This window comes from Sinocyclocheilus anshuiensis, unplaced genomic scaffold (assembly GCF_001515605.1).
Source record: "Sinocyclocheilus anshuiensis isolate Anshui unplaced genomic scaffold, SAMN03320099.WGS_v1.1 scaffold539, whole genome shotgun sequence".
In the NCBI taxonomy this organism is placed as follows: domain Eukaryota; kingdom Metazoa; phylum Chordata; class Actinopteri; order Cypriniformes; family Cyprinidae; genus Sinocyclocheilus; species Sinocyclocheilus anshuiensis.
This window is the reverse complement of record NW_015549612.1, coordinates 43,533-65,993: the sequence shown is the minus strand read 5'-3', so window position 1 is coordinate 65,993 and position 22,461 is coordinate 43,533. Positions and strand designations below refer to the sequence as shown.

Below are 22,461 nucleotides of genomic sequence, written 5' to 3'. Positions count from 1 at the left end.
TCCACATGTCCTGACTATTTCCAAAAACTCCTACATTTAAAGTACCAGTATAAGCAATAACTCAACAATCTGTCATAATAAGATGCCAATAAGGTACAACAAGTTACAGTACCTTATAATACCAATAATGTAATACTTGTTTTATTTGTTCAAAAATACAATAAAAAAGCAATATTCTAAAATATTATTACATTTAAAAATAACAATCTTCTATTTTAATATACTTTAAAATCTAATTTATTACTGTGATGGCAAAGCTGAATTTTACTCCAGCCTTCAGATCCTTCAGAAAGCATTCTAACATGCTGAAATATTATTATCAATGTTGAAAACAGTTGTGCTGCTTAATATTTAACAGTGATACAGGCTTTGTGTCTATATGTATATGTATTCTGCACTATGAAAACCCACAGTATTCAATCACTAAAATAAGACAGGCAAAAGTTATTAAGAGTTCTGAATTCTGAGCATGCCACTAAAGTTGCCTGTGGAGCTGAAATCATTGTTGCAGAACTGTTGATGGAGTCCCTGTATGAGCTGAACTGTGAGTGTGTCCTGCAGCCAGGACTTATTAGAGTAATTGGTTCTCTGTATCTGAATATCTAAAGGGATCCTGTATGATCCCCGTTAGGTTCCAGAAAAGCACAGGGTTCCTGTTCACCATTAAAAATCAGTTTAGACGGACAACAGCACCGTACCCATTGCCAGCCATGTCTACGCAATTTCAAACATAAAGAGTCATTCTTGTTACAATGTTCAGGAGACTCCGAAAGCACTATTCAAGTGTAACAGCAAACCTGATCTGGTATTTTCCCCCTATTTTGTCAACTGGGTTTTGTTGAGCTACAGAAAAACATAACAGTTGTCAAAAATAAACTGATTATGGGTTTCAGTAACGTCCTTATGTCATTTAAACTGCGTATGGCCATCAGTCATTTTACACATTAATTAACTGGAATCATTCTTCCGCCTCCCTTTCTCTCCTTGGTAAACAAGACTGACTCACATGTCGAAACACTAAAGAATATGGTACTTGCAGTCGGCAATGACAAATTTATTCCATGAACAAAAGTAATCAATAACAGGGAGTTTACAGAGAGAATGAATAGAATTCAACTGGTCATGTGATTTCAACATAACAGCCTCAACGAGGCGACCCGCTCCATCTAAAATACATTACTGATATGACTGGAGTCTTAATCTCATGTGAGAGTACATCATTTTAAACCATTTTCAAATGACTTAAAGGGATATTTCACGCAAAAATTAAAATTCGTCATGGTACTCTCGTGAACACACGTCGAAGACTAACATGGAAGAGAACTGTTGAATAAAGTCATTATTTTTGTTTTCTTTGCGCACAAAAAGTATTCTCGTAGCTTTATAAAATTATGGTTGAACCACTATATGTCACATGGACTATTTTAACGATGACCTTACTACTTTTCTGGCCCTTGTACATGATAGTTCTGTTGAGGTCTATGGATGGTCAGAAAGCTCTCAGATTTCATCAAAAATATCTTAATTTGTGTTCCGAAGGGGATGAACGAAGGTCTTACGGGTTTGGAACGACATGAGAGTGAGTAATTAATGACATTATTTTCATTTTTGGATGAACTATTCTTTTAATTTCTTTTTGTAAAAGCTTTAAACGAGGGGCAAAAATTCCTGTGCATTTTTAAACAGGTTTTAAAAATGTAATTAACTGTAGACAAGAATAAAAAGTGCATCAAGTTAAGGCTAAATCAAAAATCACTGCCTCTGTATTGCAAGTTACAACCAGTGCTAGTACTGGCCAAACATATTTTTAATACTGACCGCTATACTCAAGGGGCATTAATCTGTTATCGACACTTAAAACATGTCTCATCAGGCTTCACTCTTTGTGGACAACAAACGTCATTTGGATGGTGGCCTCTGTGTGACATTTGTCACAGTGGCACCGCAGCACTGATTGCATTGGGGATCTCAGAACTGTCCTGATCCAGTCCCAAGACTTCATCTCTATATCTCTGAAAATTACACCAGAAAATCCTTGAGAGGAAAGTAAACATTTGGAGTAGGTGGTAAATACGTGCTTGTGCAGGCAGTTTGGGGTCACATTCAAAACTACAGCAAATAATATAATATAATATAATATATAAAAACCTTTTTAATAGTTATTTTTACTTTACGTTTAATTTCCATTTTATTTATATGCACAGGCGCACAATACTGGTGTCACGTCTTATATAATTCCACCCAAATGTAATTTTTATTCTTGTTCTATAAAACTGAAATCTCTTCAAAGTTACTCCAGTAAGTGTTTCTGAAGGATCCTTGAAGCTGCATGTCTCTTAGGGCCGAGATAACATCAACACGTCACCTTCAGTTGGCCTCAAAAACAAACCTCAATCCACTCATGCAGGCATGTCAAGCAGCAGAGGGGCTGAGAGATCGATGTCTGAGATGCATCTGTAATCTTCATCTCACCGTGTGGGACAGATATGTCTCAGCAGAGTACAGAGCTGGATAGATTCAATTACAGGAGCAGCGCTGAGGAAAAACAGCTGTCTAGCTAGTATGGCCTAAATCTGGTTAAATACCATTAGACGGCACAACTGGAAAGGTCACTGATAGAGAACGTCAGAGAACGTCTACAATCTCTGATGTATAAGACAGTGAAAAATGCATCATGAGAAGATTCTCCATATTTCTCTCAAGATTTATGTACTTCTCTGTATAAAAGCTGAAAAAAGGCATGAATAACAAGATGATTTTTGAAAGTTATCATCAATAATGATTAAAGATGCACTGATATTAAAATTCTGACCAAAACCAACATGTTATAATGATGATCAATAAATGGACGATATTAAATTCTACACTACTTTGTCAAAATAAATTAAAATAAACAGAGTTTGGGTTCCTTTCCACCGTCATCTTTGTTTTGCTTAGTTTAAAATACACTTCATATTCAGCAATATTATTGGCTTGACTGCACTGACACTATCAAATGAGAACAAACCCTGAACTGAACTGAACCGAACAAATGACATTATTGTCTTCTGCTTAATAGCTGAAACAAATTTCAATCAACATTGAACTGACATAAGCTGAATAACGACACTACTTTGTTCAGTAGAGCTGCTTATAGTTGAATTGAACTCGTTTCATAATGAATGAACTTTACACAATTATTAAACTGAACTGAACTGAACCAACACTGAAATGACTGGAGCTGAATAATGACACTATTGTCTTGCCACAGCTGCGTTATAGCAAAATTTGGATTTACCTCATATTTGAAGTTTGCATCACTGATTCTCTTACTTTCCTGTTTAATACTGAGAAGCTGATTTAAAACAACCTCTAAGTGCTAAAATAAACAAAGGTGACTTGACTTTACTTAAATGTAAGTATCACAGCATTATAATGTACAGTATAAAAATGTAATTTGCTAAGGATTAACCAAAACAAAATCTCTAACATAACCAACATGGCACAGATGCATCGAGAATCACTAGTTGCAGTGATTTAATACAACGCTTCAATAAAAGCGCAGACTTTGGACTCAGAGTGAAGAGGTTTCTTAAGGGCATACCTAACAACACAACTGGCAATCCCTTGGTGTATGAGCTACATGTGGGTGGCCTTCAGCCATCATCAGTTTCCATGGCAATGGAGTACGGGGGGGCAAAAATCTAAATCAGATCTCAAGGAAATAGAGATAGCTTGAAGCGAGTGAAAGAAAAGTACAGTTGACGTTGCATGCACATGCCACTGGCACCCCAGACTGCTGTAGGAACTCTGCCACCATGAGTACAACTAGCAGAAGCATGTTACTCATTTTTGACTTCAACTCGCCACAGTATTTCAGCAAGTTGTACTTTTTCTTTCTTTTGAGACCAAGCTTAACTCTCCCAGCTTTATCTGTGGCGTATTCAAATTAAGTCTGCTTCAATATAAATATGCCCTAACACTCGAAAATGATGTAAAGCCAGCCAATCAAACTGTATCTTGATATTTCAGACAGATTTTACCATTTTGTGTGTAGGGTCAGTGAACAGGCTCAGATGCTGAGACTATTGCAAGTGACATAATATCTGAAATAAAAATAAAAAAATGGCCTTTGCTAATAAATATTGCTATTTTGTACTGTTCTCTAAAGTCCACTTATAATGTTATCAAGATTTTTACATAAAAAAACAACATAATTTAGAAGTAAAAGGCTATTTTCTGTCCTGTTTTTAACCCCCCTCATCAGAACACTCCGTTTGAATAGGTGTGGCAGATTGTAGACTTGGAAGTAAATGTCCACTGCTATCATGATTGGTTAACAGTTGTATATGTTTGACAGCTTACATTCCGCATAGATGGATGCTGCTGTGATTTAGGTTATAAAGTCATAAATACTCAGTACATATCAAATTATCTCTAATAACAGACAAAGCAATAGTGATCATGTAATGAAAGCAGTTACTCACACTTGTGTGGTGCGACATTACTGTCGGATCCAATATAGTCGTCACAGCATCGTCTTTTAGTTTCAGTCTTTCAGAAAATCCTGTGTCGATTTGTGCCTTGTTTTTAAACAAATCCATGGTAAAATGATGTAAACAAAGGACCAAGTTCTTACTGACACGGTCTGGAACTTAAAAATAAAGTTAATCAAATACAGTTTATAGTTTGGTTTCTGCTTAGACCTGATTTGCCGCTCTCGTTATTTACACTTCATGCGTGAATCAGTGGGCGGGGCTAAACAGGCAGTGATGTAGAAGCAGGCATTGATATTCTTCTGCGGAGGTGGAGTATAGCCACACTATTAAGTCATAAAGTAGAACATTCCACAACCCGTTGTTTTGACTGGCTTCAATAGAAGCTGTTTTTAGACTAACGAGAAGGTTGTGAGTTCTGAAACGTAGATAATATTTATATAGCACAACGACCTCTTATATATCAAAAGATCAAGGGAATTTTGATTTCTCAGTTCATGAACCCTTTAAATATATTTAATAATATATTTTAGATAAATTTTATCTGCTTAAATTTCCCTAATATTTCGGCAATTTTGTATTGTCTCTAAGTAGAATTTGCAATATATTATGGCATTTGAAGGTTTAAACGTTGGTTTGGTTGTGTAGAATACTCGTACAAAAAAGTACAGGTACTACAAATGTAAAATAGCCTGATAATATTAGGCACCTGACAACATTGTGCTGCTATTTAGCACAGTTCTGCAGTGCAGACGTGTGACGTGAAGCATGTAAACAAATGTATGGTTCAAAGCTGTACCTTCATCAAGCCAGTTCTATTAAGAACATACAGTAAATGCAAATGCGTTTCGTTGTCAGTTCAAATAAATAAAACAAGTTCAGTTCAGCAGTAAAAAAGTACAAAATGTGGTCAAAACAAGGGGTCAGAGCAGCTGAATTACATACAGCTTATACAGCAAGAGAGACTTACAGTGACATTTTACAGAGGTGACTTTGCTTCTTCACAGACATGCTCCACACCTTTAATGATCTGTGAATGTTCTCTACCGCTCCTGGATTCACATCCATATTCTAGAGATATTCCTATCTTTTCATTTTCATTCTCCTGTGCAATGCATGGAAACTGTGACTAAACCACAGGAAATGAATGCAAGTTGAACGCAAGGTGAACCAACAATATTACAATATGATATACTTTGTGTATGCGCATTTCACAATATTAAAATTTATATTCAAACACGTATCTCTGTCTCTCTCTCTGACCTTGCACACTCAACCTGTGACAGTCATGCATCTACACAAATTTGTGTGCAAATCATTTCAAAACAGAAAAAAAAAACATAAGCAATCACACCTTCCCATCACATATCATTTTGATGATAGCAGCAGTATTTTTCAGGTGCTTGTTATAAGATACTGTACTCTATATTACCTACTGTAATACCTATTTTTATCACATCTTCTGATTTTCCAAATGTACTTCGTTAATTATTCTAACAAATCTTTTAATTACATCCATTATTCATATTTTTGCTCATTGTGCTGCTTGATTCTACATGCATCAGTAAGACAGCTCAACAGGAGTGCAGAGATTGAGAGATCTCCCAGAGGCTACAGACAAAGCACTATGCAGTTAAAAGCCGATACAGAATATAAACCTCTTAAATAGATTAGTAAAAGTCAAGGTTTGCTGTAAAAGCTGTAAAACTTCTCCATAAGACAAAGCTCAGCCTATGGGTTGATGGTCAGACGTATTCCAGATCTTGATTTTAGTCCCTAGTTTGTCTTTGGCAGACATCCTGTCCATCTCCCATCTAATCAATGTAAATGGATTTTTGAAATTAAAAATCTATGCTGCCCAATTCCGTGTGAGTAGATGTATCTCCCCACAGAGGGACTGTGCATTAGCGTGTAATGCCATTACAGATAGCTGTGGGGCAGGAACTGACTGACGGGACCTGCTCAGATATCATGCGAGGACAGAGTGAGGACAGGACAGACTCCAGACCACTCTCCACCTCCTTATTACTTGTCTGCATGGTCGCTAACGAGAATGGCAGATTTGATCCTCATCACGGGGAATTCACCACATTATGACAAGATACTAATGTCCATTACTGCCTACTGTCCACTGAGGAAGACTGGACATTTGACACTGTATGTGGTTTAATTTTGTGAATCTTAACATAACGAGAGTAAGGGGCCGTTCCAATAGAATGCATTTTTACATTCCACTGCAATGCTTTTTCATTGTTTTTATGTAAACATGCTCTAGAATCTAGATAGACGTGTTTGACCATCGCAGTAAACCTTGCTCTTCTTTAAAGGGATAGTCCCCCAAAAATGAAAAGTCATTAATTACTCACCCTCATGTAATTCCAAACCAGTAAGATATTCATTCATCTTCGGAACACAAATTAAGATTTTTTTTAAAGTTATATTTATGGGCCTTTATTAGATAGGACAGTTGAGAACATGAAAGCATTGGGTGGAGCATTGGGACAGGAAAGCATTGGGTGGAGAGAAGGAGGCAGGATTGGCAAAGGACCTCGAGGACCAGTGGTACTGTCGTGAACGCGTGTCGAATTCTGACACATAAGAGAAGAAATTGTTGATCTTTATTTTTGTTTTCTTTGCACACAAAAAGTATTCTCATAGCTTCATAACATTGCGGTTGAATCAATGATGTCACATGGACTATTTTAACGGTGTCCTTGCTACCTTTTTGGGCCTTGTACGTGTCAGTTGCATTGCTGTCTGTGCAGGGTCAGAAAGCTCTTGGATTTCATCAAAAATATATTAATTTGTCTTCCGAAGATGAACGAAGGTCTAACAGGTTTGGAACGACATGAGGGTGAGTAATTAATAACAGAATTTTAATTTTTGGGTGAACCATCCCTTTAACAATCCATAAAAAGTGAATATTTTAACATTTCAGACAAAATATTGTCTATATTGCCCCACCAACTCAGCAAACAACATGCATCAGCTGCATAACATTCCTGAATGAATCAGCCATTTTGAACAAATCTGTTAAGTCAATGATTCAATGACTCACTCATGAAAACTGTCATGTTTCATTCCCGGATGAACATATCAAATGCGCTTTTAAATGTTCAATGACTCGCTCATAAAGACCTTTTTCCTTCACTGAACGAATCAGTTAAATCAATGAACCATAAAGACAATCACGTGTATTTGTATTTGTGTATAAAAATATTTGATCACACTTAACAGTTATTAGTTTGGCAGCATAAATATGTGTTTGCTAGTTTTTTGCTATATATGCAAGACAAAAAAAATCATATCAGGATGTTAGTGTCTAGCCTTGATTGCCAACTTGTTTTCCTGCCAATAAATTCAATAAATGGCCCTGTGGTTCACACGCACAGAGAGTGTGAACCAGCTCTGGAGCAGGGTCAGGATAAAAACCTTGTTTGCAGTATAGACACTCGTCTCCCTTGGCAACACAGTGGGCAAGAATTCTGCTAACGCAACAAAAAAGCAAAGTGAGGAGACACTTTTTACACACGAATTAAAAAGATGAAAAATAAGACTCTATGGCTTTAATTGAGTTTTCTCTCTCTCTCTCTCTCTCTCTCTCTCTCTCACACACACACACACACACACACATACCCACAGCACCACACAAGCCCTCTTTCTGAGTAAATGATTCTACTTGCCTCTCAATATTCTCAAATCACTCAAGCAGAAGCGTCTGTGAAATCTAGTTGGACTCTTGTGAATCGATTTCAAACATGATGCTCACTGAAGTGAATAAACATTTTCCATAAAGACATTACAGGCTGATGCTTCTCTCTCGTACTGTGTTTGATAACTGTCATGTAACATAGGAAAACAATTTCCATCAGAGAACATTATATAACTACAGTGAGGACTATAGTAACGTTCATTTAAATATTTAATTCTCATGTAGCAGGTTTAATTTCCTTTCTGATTGCTCTCCGTGGTTCATCAGGAAGCAAAGCTTAATGAAAGCATGATGTAATCATGTACATTTAACAGCACTGCACTTCTAATGTGACTGTAGTGCCAATAGGTCAAATTCAAGAAGGTTGTTTACAAGAGAGTGGTCAGGAATGAGGGATGAAATAAAGTCTGCCGTTCTAATTGGATTGTGGTGTGTGATTTAATGTGGAAGTAATAAAGTCAGAGGCTCTGTATAATTTCGACTGATATTACTAAATAAATATGGAAAAGTCAGTGTTCTTATCAAACAAAATGTTTTGACTACATAATGAGGCTGCATAACTGAATAAACAAATGGCACAAAGAAAATGGCTACAGTTTAACCCACATTAGGGTTGAATCGTTAGCAAAACTTTGGCTTTAATACAATACCTGCTTTTGTATAGAAGCAAAATCATTACCTTAGGAAACAAATAAACAGTCTGAGCCAGCAATGGAATGAAACTCAGGGCTGTCAATATCATAATAACATCAGCCTGATTCGATAATGAAATGTCAAGTTAGCACGTTAACATATTCAATTCATTTTTTAGGATAGAAAACAAAATGTGTCTCGGGTTTTATCTGACAATATTTTGGTTAGATTTCTGAAAGACCACTGTTCTGTTTCTCAAACTGCATCAAAAAAACATGGGAAATGCAAACACTGAACTCAGTGTAAACTTGTGATTATTTAACAACTTTCCTCAAACTCAAATCGAAAAATGTAAGAAAAATATTTTTTCCTGCTGTTGTCTACATCAAAAATACAATAAAAAAATGTTTTAACTTCTTTTAAGTAAAGAAGACTAAGTAAAGACATTCATAATGTTATAAAAGATTTGTTCTGTTTCAAATAAATGCTGCTCTTTTGAACTTCGTATTCATAAAAGAATCCTAAAAAGGGAACAGAATCACATTTTCCCCAAACATATTATAAGCAGCACAAATGCTCGTATTACTGATAAGAAATGTTTCTTGAGCACCAAATCAGGATTTCTGAAGGATAATGTGACACTGAAGACTGGAGTAATAGCTGCTGGAAGTTCTCAGGACTAAATTAAAAGTTAAAATGTATTAAAATACAAATCAGTTATTGCAAATTGTACTAATATTCCTCAACATTACTGTTTTTCAGTATTTTTTGATCTAATAAATGCAGACCTGCGAGCAAACACATAAAAAGAATCTAACTGACCCCAAATATTGTAACATTATACTGCATGTAAAACAATTCCACCTGGATTTGATTATATACAAAGCTATAATACTGTAATTTTTAAGTAACCAACTTAATGATCAACTCTGACTAACATAAAGATCACAATCTTTCTGAAGCCACATTTTCTCATTGTCAGATTGTTTTGTTTTTTTGCCATCCTATCAGACTGTAGTGCACTAAGATGCAGTGCTATGTCTATGTGTGTTTTCTGTGTTTCTGCAGCTATAGATTTCTTCCAGCTGTTTAACTCTGACCCACGCAGGCTGTATGCCTGCCACCAGCCTCCAAAATGTCTCTGCTGCCACTTGGATGAAGTGCTGGTTTTGATGACTGTTTGGATTCAAAGAGGTTGTGGCCTCCAGCTTGGCAAACTGTCATCCTGTATCTCGTTCCTTTTATGTTTTTATCAGAGTGAATCAGACAATTTAAGATTCAATCAGATTGGTGTTTAAACAACCCAAAGAGCCAAATTCCACAAAGAGGCCCAGGATAACAAGACAATGTCATAAATCTGTCCACAATACCCTGGCGCAACGAGTCTGAAGCAAGTCCACCAACTAGCAGCTTTCAGTAGCTCACAGCATTAAAACAAAAGAACAGTTATTGATAATTCCAACTCTGGAAGGAGTTTGTCAATTTTGGGGCAAGTAACCAAGATTAATGGTCAAATAGATGCACAGCATGACCATCACATGTAAATCCATGATAGAAATAATGAGCTAGAGTTTCTCGGATTGATTTCCCTCCACCTAGAAGACAAAGACCAGGCTGAGATTCCTTCTAAACTCTTTTGACCTTTGGTCTTCACAGAACATGTTGTCATGTTCACAGAATGGCACACAAACTGCTTTTACATTTATATATGCACCTAAATGATGCTAAAAGGACTTATGAGCAACTAATCATTTCTATGCATAACTCCATATTATGTATGTAACCCACACATTTGACTATCATCTCCTAATCACTCATTGTGTATGTCTTTTGAAAAACTATTGAATAGTTTATAGGATTATATTCATGTTGGGTATGTATGAGTTTGAAAATTCATGCTTTAAACGTTTCTGTCAATCAATTCTTTGTAAAATGTATCAGATTCTTGTTATAGAAACCTTTGTCCAAATTATACTCTGCATGAGCAGGAAAATTCGGACCATGTGACTGATAAGATAACATGTTGATTTATGTATTGGGAGGAGAAACATAGCAACACCCCGAGCTAAGACAATGTCTAATTGGTCAAGACACCATTTGGGATGTGTCCAACAGCCGACTTTAAAAACTCAGGACATCAACAAAATTAGCTTTTAGCCGCCGCTTTTAGCTTTTTTTGCATTAGGGCTCTTAGCCATGCTATTTGCCATCACTTTTTGCGTTCTTCGAGCGCCGTTCCAGCGTGCTTCGGCCTGCACGCCCGCTGCTACTTAACCACGATGAAAAGAAAAACCATCTAGTCTCGTTACATCCTTTTATTCTTTTACTTTAGTTTCTTATCTTTCCGTTGAGAGTTTCCCGTTCTGAGTTAAGTTTTGCCACAAAGCCGTGTCTCCGAGTCCAACTCCGACTGTGCTGGCATCAAAACTTCGACCAGCCCACAACTCCGCATCTTCAGCCAACGCCCAACCATTGGCTTCCCAAGACCTCACTTCGAACGGCAACTGGACTTCCAGCCAATCAGCAACCTTGGGAAACCCCTTTCTGCAAGGACAACAAAGGGAACCCAATACACAGGCAACTCAAGTACCTCCAGATTCTAGCTGAACTGGTGCATTTAATATAAATCTTAACCTCATTAATGAATTCAATGCGAGGGTTAATTAAATGATTGATGGTTGTTCAGGACTAAGCAATTGCACATATTGCTATAAACTTGGGATTTCACATTTTCATTCTCTTAAACTCATTCTTTCCTTACTTTCTTTCTGAAACCTGTGTGAATGCGTGTGTTTATGTGTTAGATTAGTTTATATGTCTTAGATTTATCCAATAAAGCCTTATTTATATTGAAAAGAGAAGTATCTTGTGTTTTGTGCTTACAAGTTAATGTCTTCAACTGCCAATCTTGTTACTGTGCTAATTAATAGTGTTTTCACTATATTTTGGATTTTAATATCCATTGCAGAGTTGATGTTATACGGCTCGTTCAATGAATCGCTGGCCGACTCAGTGATCAGCCGTAAAACAGTGATTCTGTCTAAATTCCCTATAAAATCAAAAAAAGAATTCCCTTTGAGCTAAATTGACCTGTTTCCCTTACATTAGAAGAATCCAACTGTTTTTCACTATCATCTTTTTCTTTTCCTTTTCCTCTTTCTTGAGAGGCTGCAAGGGCAAATATTCACCAGTGGTGTAGTCTACGTGATATGCAGGTATACGCCGTATACCCACTAGGAAAGGTCAAGGATTTCCGTATACCCACTTAAAAAAGCGCGAGGATACGTAACAACAACGTTTTGTGACTGAACTTTCACACGGTCCATTCGCGATCAATCCATGAGTGATAGCGTTCCTTTGGTCCCCCTCGAAGTGGCGTAGCGCAAAATCGCGGGGCGATTTGTCACTGTTACGTAGCAATATTGGAAATATTTCTCTTTTAAACCATGAATGCTGATATTAAGCAGCGTGCAAACTTTGTGCAAGAGTTATGCTGCTGAACGTCTTAACCTCGGTCAATTATACAAAGTGAAAGTAAAAAAGTAAAAACTGATGGCGCATATTCTCTCAGAGACGACAAGAGACGAATCTATTTCAACATATGCTGATAACGGCATAAAACTGTCTTGAATTATTCCCTTAATATTTCTCTTTAGATACTGTGTGTGCCTGTGCCTGTGCCTTATAATAAATGAATAAATAATAATAATAATATAATAATATGTTTCATTTATATAGCACCTTTCAGACACCCAATGACACTTTACATAAGGTAAATAACAGATAGTATACAACATATAAACAGCCAAACAGCAGACAGAGGTGAAATAATATGCAATATACAAGATAAGTTACAAAAGCATAGAACAGAAAATTAAGGCAAGCAATTAATTAAGAAACATTGTAAATAGGTGAGTTTTGAGAGCAGTTTTAAAGGTCTTGAGTGAAGAGATAACACAGAGATATTGTGGTAGTTTATTCCAGAGCTTGGCAGCGGAAATGCAGATAGCCAGCATTTGGGTACTGCAAGCATATTTTCAGAGCTCGATCTCAACGTATGGGCAGGGACATACAGTAGGGGAGAATTCATTCAGAAAGGTAAGAAGGTGCTAAACCATGACGGGCCTTGAAAACTAAAACAAGAATCTTAAACTGAATACGATAGCTGACATACAATGTAGGCAGATTTTTTGGTAAATGTAAGAACACGAGCTGCTGAATAAGCTGCAAGCGATTAAGGACTTTGTTGGGTAGGCCATAAAACAAGGAGTTACAGTAATCCAGACGCGACGTAATAAACGCATGAACAACAGTTTCAGCATCTTTGAAATTTAAAGATGTTTTTAAAAATAAAAAAATTGACATGTTGATATCACACAAGCAGTCTATCAGAATGCTCTCAGATGCAAACTGTATGCATTAGTGAGTGCGGTGGTGCTTATGGGGTGTCGCTCTGGGACGGGTGAGTATGAGGCTGGGTGGAAAAAATCACAGTATACTCACCACAAAAAAACTAGACTACACCACTGATATTCACAATATATTTATGATGATTTTGCTAGTGATACATAAAACTAAACAATTTTTTTTTGTCATTATTTGTAATCAAATTGTAAATATGAAACATTTTCACATAATATACATATAAAATATTCTATATATTCAATTGTTTCAGTAAAATATAGGTATGTAAATATTGCAAATTATTATCATGTATTACCATATTGATGCCAATTCATTTAGGCCGTTTCAGTGCAAATAGATCATCGAAAGGATTTTTAAAAAATAATTAAATATTTCAGTCAGGCCCTCCAATTCAATTCAATTCAATTCAATTCAAAGTTTTTCAGCAGAGCCATTAGATCTTCCTCTTTTATCCACAGCAGTAACTAAACCTCCTGACTCGGCATACTTAATCCACTGAGCTAAAGCCACATGATTTACTTGTAAATGGCTGTACATATTAATTGAAAATGTCCAGCTAATAAAGTTATGTGGATATGCATGTATGCATGGTTAAATTCGGAATGGAATACTAGCTTACCACTTTCTGAACGCTGCATTTTACTTATTTGTAAAAATATAATGTTTGGCAAACAAAGTGCTATACAAAAAAGTCTTGACAGTAAAAATTAAAACATGGTGTAACATTATTATTACTTTGAGGAGTACATTCCACTGAAAAATAGTGGAAAATAGCAAAACTTCTTCAAGTAACACCTAACTTTTATTTTGATGGGTTGTTGCTAAGTTTCTGTTTGTGTATATAAGGACAATAGTTTTTCTCCACTGAAGTAGTAAAATGCTCATGATGTAAACTCAGAGCACTTTTGGAGATGAAGTTTATGTGTTCATGTCCTCATATAGTGAGACAGCAGATGCTGAAAGTACCACGAGCATCGCACAAGCTCATTCGCACAGAGACACAGAAATCATGAGGCCATACTGATCTCAGCAGATAAATTTGCTGATGACAGTATACAGCAGATAAATATGTGTGGAGCATGCCGAATAAATTAGTAGTTTTGAAGGTAATTTTACTCTTGTAAAGCCGAACACTGCAAAATCATCACTGATTCACATTCAACCAACATGCAAAACACAAAGTCTGAATAAGGAACCTCAGCTCAGACCAAAAGGAAGCACAAAATGATATGAAACATGAGCGCACTGAGATAATAAAAAGAAAAGAAAGAAATGTAAAGAATGACAGCAGATTAGTGGCACTGCTGCTCGGTGTGTTTGTGAATCAGAAGAAGCAGTGGCTGAAGCAGAGAGAGACGCAGCCTCGTTTCTGCTGAAGGTAGCCAGCTGTGATGATGCAAGCAGCAAGGAATCACAACACAATGATCGCAAGCAGCTCGGCATCATGATGAATTTAAGCATTAAAAGCAGATGAGTGCATGTGCTTTCTGAACTCCCCACCGTGCCATTAGAGCACACAAACACAGTCTGGGTTAAGTGTTAACTACCACACAGTTCTGGAGATGAGGAACACACTCACCTTCGGTCTCACCATACAATGTGCACTGTGACTCTACAGAATGAACAAAAAAAAAAAACAAGAAAGAGAGAACTTAGAGCAAATTTTACATACACAGCATATTGTGGGGATAATCTCCCATGTCCAAAATAAAAACGGAATTTTTCATAACTGGGTGTTTTTCAACTAAAGGCACTTCTATGTCCAAAGGGTCAATTTAATTTCATTAAAGAAAAAGGAAAAGTTCTCCCAGAAATGAACTAACCCTCAGATTATCCAAGATGTAGACGAGTATGTTTCTTCATCGGAACAGATTTGGAGAAATGTATCATTACATCACTTGCTCGCTTCACAAGACATCAATTGTTGGACTGGAGTCGTATGGGATACTTATGGATTATTGTGATGTTTTTATCAGCTGTTTGGACTCTCATTGTGACGGCACCCATTCACTGCAGAGGAACCACTGTTGAGCAAGTGATTTAATGCTGATTTTCTCCAAATCTGTTCCAACAAAGAAACAAACTAGGGTGAACTACTGGGTGAACCTTTAGTACAGAACACACATAGAAAATACTCAGAATATGATATCATATCTTTATATAAACTCAATAAATACAACCCAGATTATTGTAGAAATAAATGCATAAATTAGTCTATAAATTAAATACAAAAAGGTATATAAAAGCCATGAACGCCACTGTAACACTCGACTTTTTCCCTTGCTTTATGAAGGTCACATTATAACTGCCGTGGAAACTTTTTTGCAACTTTTCTAATCTCCAAATGCATCATAAAAAAAATTATTAAAACTATGATAATTTAAACATTGAAATAATCACGCTTAACCAAAAAAAGTAGTGTTAGTGAATTGCCAACGATATGAGACAAAATGTATTCACACATACTGCATTTCAGTGGACAAATTAAATATAAAATCAGCAAAAGTATGATTAATGAGATTTTTTAAGTGCCTATAGTTTAAATAATAAAGACCCAATCATTCATACAGTAAATAAGCATGATTCCACTCAAGCATCTGTTTTGTTTGTCCCACCTGCTTTGGGTTTTCTCAGGATTTCTCTTTAATGAAATTTCAATATATTTTCGTAAAACATTTTGTACTCCATAATTATTTAATCTGTGGCCTCAATATGCAAAAATCACAAACAGATACTTTTGGGTCCAATTACAATCTACTTTCTGAACACCTTTAAACACACAAGCTTGCACACACACACATTCGCAGTCAAAATCCAAACAAACACACAAACTAAAGCAAGGCTCAAGTATAAATGCATGCATTATGGCAATATCTTAGAAAATATCAATCAAAATATGAAGCTGTTACAAAAAACAACTCTATTCATCTGTAAAATATGGGCTCTTCACAAGACTACGCCATAAAGAAATGGGAACACTATACAAATTCTGTCATGTATCAATTCAGTTTTCATTTCAATGGCCATTAAATAGAAGCGCTTTATTATAAAAGTCCTTGCGGCACTACAGCAGTGATTTAAATAGTCGTTCTGCTGTGTTGAATGGATGGGTATCTGATTAGTAATTATTATATAGTACTGTCTATTTAAATCATACTCCCATGCCACTAATTAAGAACCAACTGACATTTGTTCATAATCATATTGAGAGATGTGAACAGGCAACAAATTCAAAAGATCAATCTTCTCATCAAGTGTCTTGTGTTTCTGGCAGACTCCAAATATACAGAAGTCCAGTCCAAACATAATAATTGAAAACTGAACTGGAAACATGATGAAGTATCTTTTCCAAACAGAAATGGCAAAAAATACTTTAGCAAATGTAGCGAAAATCCTATTCCTTTCTGGGCCTTTATTGAAATGTTTACTGGAGCTTTCAATTCCTGATACCTTTAACTCCCTCTCTGAAAGTAAACCAACAAAACCTCAGACAGTGACACTACATATTTGTTATGTTACTCTTTCTAGTTTTGAAACAAGTTCAATTAGGACTTACCAGCAGCTAGAATTGGACAGAAAAAAAATTAGCATGACAGCAACGTCCATATTTATAAAGATATTTACAGCAAAAGATAAATGCAGACACTGATCCAAGACCTTATCCCTGGCCAAGACTCCTAAAGTTCATATTTACATATCAGTTTGACTTGTGTCCCATTTGAGATTTTGAAGTCAAAAAGCCCCCATAGAAACCCAGAAAGAACAATATGCACACAAATTCTGGATGCAACATGCACGGGGACTACTGGTATCAGCTGTATGTGACTTGAGCAAATTTCGTCTTGTGATTCTCCAAAATAAGAAGCGTTAACTGTCTCTACCCAACCTGCATGTGAAAAAAGCATTTCAACTCGTTCCACAACTAAGCATTCCATAATTAACACCAGTATTTGCATATTAGGCTTGTGTGCTCACACTCTCTGCTTTAGTTGGCAGTTAACAGTGGGAGTGTCGGTGGTGATAATTAGCTTTTCTGTTCTGGTCTTTTTTCACAGGCACACAGAGGCTTTTCTTCAGCTCTGTGAGGAGACGAGGTGTTAATACCCGATTATATAATTATAGAACGATTCTACATACTATTTTTGTGAACATCGGTTCTCGTTTGATGAGGTCATGAGAAACAAATTGATTAACATGAGTAGAATCATGTACTGAGGTAAACAAGTCAGCCTATAGTTAATGGAAGTCAGTTCAAAGATGATCAGTGTAGATACAATACATCGACAAGCTTCCTGGCCTGTGTAAACACACAGAAACGCACACACGCGTGTTACTCTATTTAGATTACTATTGATTTCAGTTTCTTCACTCTAAAATAATCCCTCTTGTGCTTGGCTAACTGCTCCTGCAGGAGCTGACACCAAGCTCTTCTGAACTTTCAGATAGTATCAGACTTTAGGAAGACTGTTAGCACTCAGTCTATCATAAGCACTCTGCTTGTAAGAGCTCTCTCAGTCCCCAAGAGTAAAAAAGATAACAACATACCATTCTGTAAAGGAATATACAGCAGCTGTGCTAACATTCAGACCAAACAGCAGATGCGAGTGCGATTTAAAAAAAAAATACACTCCAAACAAAGCCACAATTGTGAATCTCTTTGTTGAATGTATTGGTTGAGAGAATGATTCAGTGACTCCTGAATTTGCACACACACACATTCGCAGTCAAAATCCAAACAAACACACAAACTAAAGCAAGGCTCAAGTATAAATGCATGCATTATGGCAATATCTTAGAAAATATCAATCAAAATATGAAGCTGTTACAAAAAACAACTCTATTCATCTGTAAAATATGGGCTCTTCACAAGACTACGCCATAAAGAAATGGGAACACTATACAAATTCTGTCATGTATCAATTCAGTTTTCATTTCAATGGCCATTAAATAGAAGCGCTTTATTATAAAAGTCCTTGCGGCACTACAGCAGTGATTTAAATAGTCGTTCTGCTGTGTTGAATGGATGGGTATCTGATTAGTAATTATTATATAGTACTGTCTATTTAAATCATACTCCCATGCCACTAATTAAGAACCAACTGACATTTGTTCATAATCATATTGAGAGATGTGAACAGGCAACAAATTCAAAAGATCAATCTTCTCATCAAGTGTCTTGTGTTTCTGGCAGACTCCAAATATACAGAAGTCCAGTCCAAACATAATAATTGAAAACTGAACTGGAAACATGATGAAGTATCTTTTCCAAACAGAAATGGCAAAAAATACTTTAGCAAATGTAGCGAAAATCCTATTCCTTTCTGGGCCTTTATTGAAATGTTTACTGGAGCTTTCAATTCCTGATACCTTTAACTCCCTCTCTGAAAGTAAACCAACAAAACCTCAGACAGTGACACTACATATTTGTTATGTTACTCTTTCTAGTTTTGAAACAAGTTCAATTAGGACTTACCAGCAGCTAGAATTGGACAGAAAAAAAATTAGCATGACAGCAACGTCCATATTTATAAAGATATTTACAGCAAAAGATAAATGCAGACACTGATCCAAGACCTTATCCCTGGCCAAGACTCCTAAAGTTCATATTTACATATCAGTTTGACTTGTGTCCCATTTGAGATTTTGAAGTCAAAAAGCCCCCATAGAAACCCAGAAAGAACAATATGCACACAAATTCTGGATGCAACATGCACGGGGACTACTGGTATCAGCTGTATGTGACTTGAGCAAATTTCGTCTTGTGATTCTCCAAAATAAGAAGCGTTAACTGTCTCTACCCAACCTGCATGTGAAAAAAGCATTTCAACTCGTTCCACAACTAAGCATTCCATAATTAACACCAGTATTTGCATATTAGGCTTGTGTGCTCACACTCTCTGCTTTAGTTGGCAGTTAACAGTGGGAGTGTCGGTGGTGATAATTAGCTTTTCTGTTCTGGTCTTTTTTCACAGGCACACAGAGGCTTTTCTTCAGCTCTGTGAGGAGACGAGGTGTTAATACCCGATTATATAATTATAGAACGATTCTACATACTATTTTTGTGAACATCGGTTCTCGTTTGATGAGGTCATGAGAAACAAATTGATTAACATGAGTAGAATCATGTACTGAGGTAAACAAGTCAGCCTATAGTTAATGGAAGTCAGTTCAAAGATGATCAGTGTAGATACAATACATCGACAAGCTTCCTGGCCTGTGTAAACACACAGAAACGCACACACGCGTGTTACTCTATTTAGATTACTATTGATTTCAGTTTCTTCACTCTAAAATAATCCCTCTTGTGCTTGGCTAACTGCTCCTGCAGGAGCTGACACCAAGCTCTTCTGAACTTTCAGATAGTATCAGACTTTAGGAAGACTGTTAGCACTCAGTCTATCATAAGCACTCTGCTTGTAAGAGCTCTCTCAGTCCCCAAGAGTAAAAAAGATAACAACATACCATTCTGTAAAGGAATATACAGCAGCTGTGCTAACATTCAGACCAAACAGCAGATGCGAGTGCGATTTAAAAAAAAAATACACTCCAAACAAAGCCACAATTGTGAATCTCTTTGTTGAATGTATTGGTTGAGAGAATGATTCAGTGACTCCTGAATGAATCAGTGTTGTTGAACAAATCAAGCGTAAGTGAAGAATTCAATGACTCATTCACATGTTCATAAACATGTCACTTGTTTTGTTCCTGAACGAATCATGTTTTTTTAAATAAATTAGTTAATTAATAATATAATAATTTAATTTAATCTCATATCAGTCAGCCCTGTCTAGGGTTATTTTGTGGTTATGATCAGCTGACTGTGGATTATCACTTACTGTAAAGTTTTGATTTTTAAGTATACCTGTATTTCTGCTATAGCTGCAGACCCAAAAGCACAACCATCTCATATTTACCTCCATATTCCTCTGAGGCAAAATCCTCTAGATCAGCATGAAGCCCCAATGTTAAGAATCCCAGAGGTGCCATTACCTGCTTGTCTGCAAGACTGAATCATTCAAGGCACTTGACAATACAGATTGATTTCAGAAGAGCCATGTGTTCAATAAGGCCCAGCTCAGTATGAAAGATCGAAAGAGCAATTTTGATAAAGCTGTATACTGATTGACTTAACAAGGGGCATTCTGTCATATAATTACACCACTAGAGCTCCAGTCTGAGGACTTGCCAGTTTCTTCAAGAGGGCAAAGCTGGAAAATCTAAACATCTGTTCTTAGCCCTTTAACATTTTTTTAACAGAGCTTATCTTTTTTTCCCATGCAAAGCTAGCTTAGTCTTTCATTGTTACTAAGCTGCTCTTAGCAGATTAACAGCTGAACATTATGAATCTACTAATAAGCAAAGTAATAAAGATTTAAAACTCTAGGAGTTTTTCGTGCATTCAAATTGCACTTTATCACAGATTTTTATGGCAGAATTTTATGCTTGAGAAAACACTATAAATTGAGATTCTTTGACATCACAATCTTTATTTCAGAGATTGATTTGTGTTCAAACTAAAATAATTTTGTTAAACATTTCAGTAGGATTTTAATAAAATAAATAATATATTATTATTATTATTATTTGCAAAATTAAGGTCACATTAATACTGTTTTGTAAACTTGTCATTTACTTTTGCTTTTCTTTAAATGTACTTTATGCATATTTTATAGTTTAAAAAAAAAGCATATTTATAGATTGTATATGATTTATGTAGTTTTTTCAAATGCCATACTTAGGATAAAAAATGAGGCATGTAATGTGTTAAGAAAATTCAGTTGAATCTTTTTAGTGTGTCATTACTAATCACGTTGGAATTTTGTCAAATTATGCAAAAAGTGGACAAATATTAGCCTATGTAATTTTGTGTTTATTTAGGATATGGGAAATGTTAGCTATAAAATAAACATTACCAAGACAAAGGAATCTGCTATTTCATTCCTTAATATTAACATCACTGAATTGTATTAAACACAGTACATCATTTGAGATGTTTCAGTTTCAATGTATTAATAAACCAATATTAAAATAACTGATCACTGACCAATGTGCTGTACATTAATACAATTAATTTATTTATTTAGAAAGTCCATAAGCTCAAGTTGATGAAACACCCAAATATTCAGATTAGCTGCCTATATGAAAGCCCTTGAAGAGCAGGTCTGTTCATCTTTCCAGATGATGGACTCTATCTGTTTATTCTCTCTTAATACAGTCTCACCCAATCAGAGCGCTGAGAAAGGTGGGCGAGTGAGACCAAAGTAAGAGCCTCATCTCTTACATTAGAGCAGATGAGTCCTTGACTGGGCTGTTCTTTTTTCCATTATCTATTTGCCTTAAAACATAGTGCGACAAGTACAGAACAAATTCATTTTCTCTCACAGAAGACAACTACTAAAGAAGTTCTAAAATAGAGAATTGTGAGTGTGTGTGTATTTTGAAAGTGTGAGGGAAGGGTTTTAAGACTGTTGATTAGAATGTTCTTTTATCATTTTTTCCACGCTCTCAGAGGCACAGAACAGACTTGTCATAAATTACCTAACATCCAGCATCTTAAAATAAACTGGGGAAAACCACATAATACACAGAAGAGCACACAGAGACCTGAAAACAGTGAAAGTTGCTCTGCATGTGACCTTTTTAATGTACTCTGAAGGTACTGTAAACAGTCATCAAGTGTTGTTATCTGCCATACAGGGCTTATGCATTTGGGTATGTGTCAGGATTTGAATTAGTTTAAAAGCTTCCAGTATTTACCCCAATCTACATTTAATCTCAGCTGAAGGGTATCCAGCTACCAAAGTAAATGCTTTAGATGATGCTAAAGATTCTCCACATTTTCTTTAAAAGCTATTCTGTAATGGACCTCTGTTCCATCAAACCCCTTTGATAATGTAACAAGCCTGAGATGTAGACCATAATGCAAAAGCCTGAAAGCAAAACATTAAAAATGGCACTTACATAAAGGTACTGTGACAACACCAAGTCAATTGATATATACATTCATTTGGACTGATTACTGCTTGCTATTACCATGCTATTTATAAGGTATTCCAACATACTGTACTTCAAAGAAAACCATTGAACTTTATCATTGGTGGTATGGGGTAATAATGTTTACTTGCATTATTAATATATATATATTTTTTTTTTTAATACAATACTTACTGCCCTTTACAAGTAGTTTGGTTCAGTTCACTTAATGTGACCTCGCGC

At 36.0% G+C, this 22,461-nt stretch overlaps 1 pseudogene; it reads right to left on the bottom strand.

The window, feature by feature from the left end:
- Nucleotides 1-10,044, bottom strand: part of LOC107659229 (disks large-associated protein 2-like) — a 68,356-nt pseudogene extending 58,312 nt beyond the window's left edge.
- Between the last annotated feature and the right edge of the window lie 12,417 nt (nt 10,045-22,461).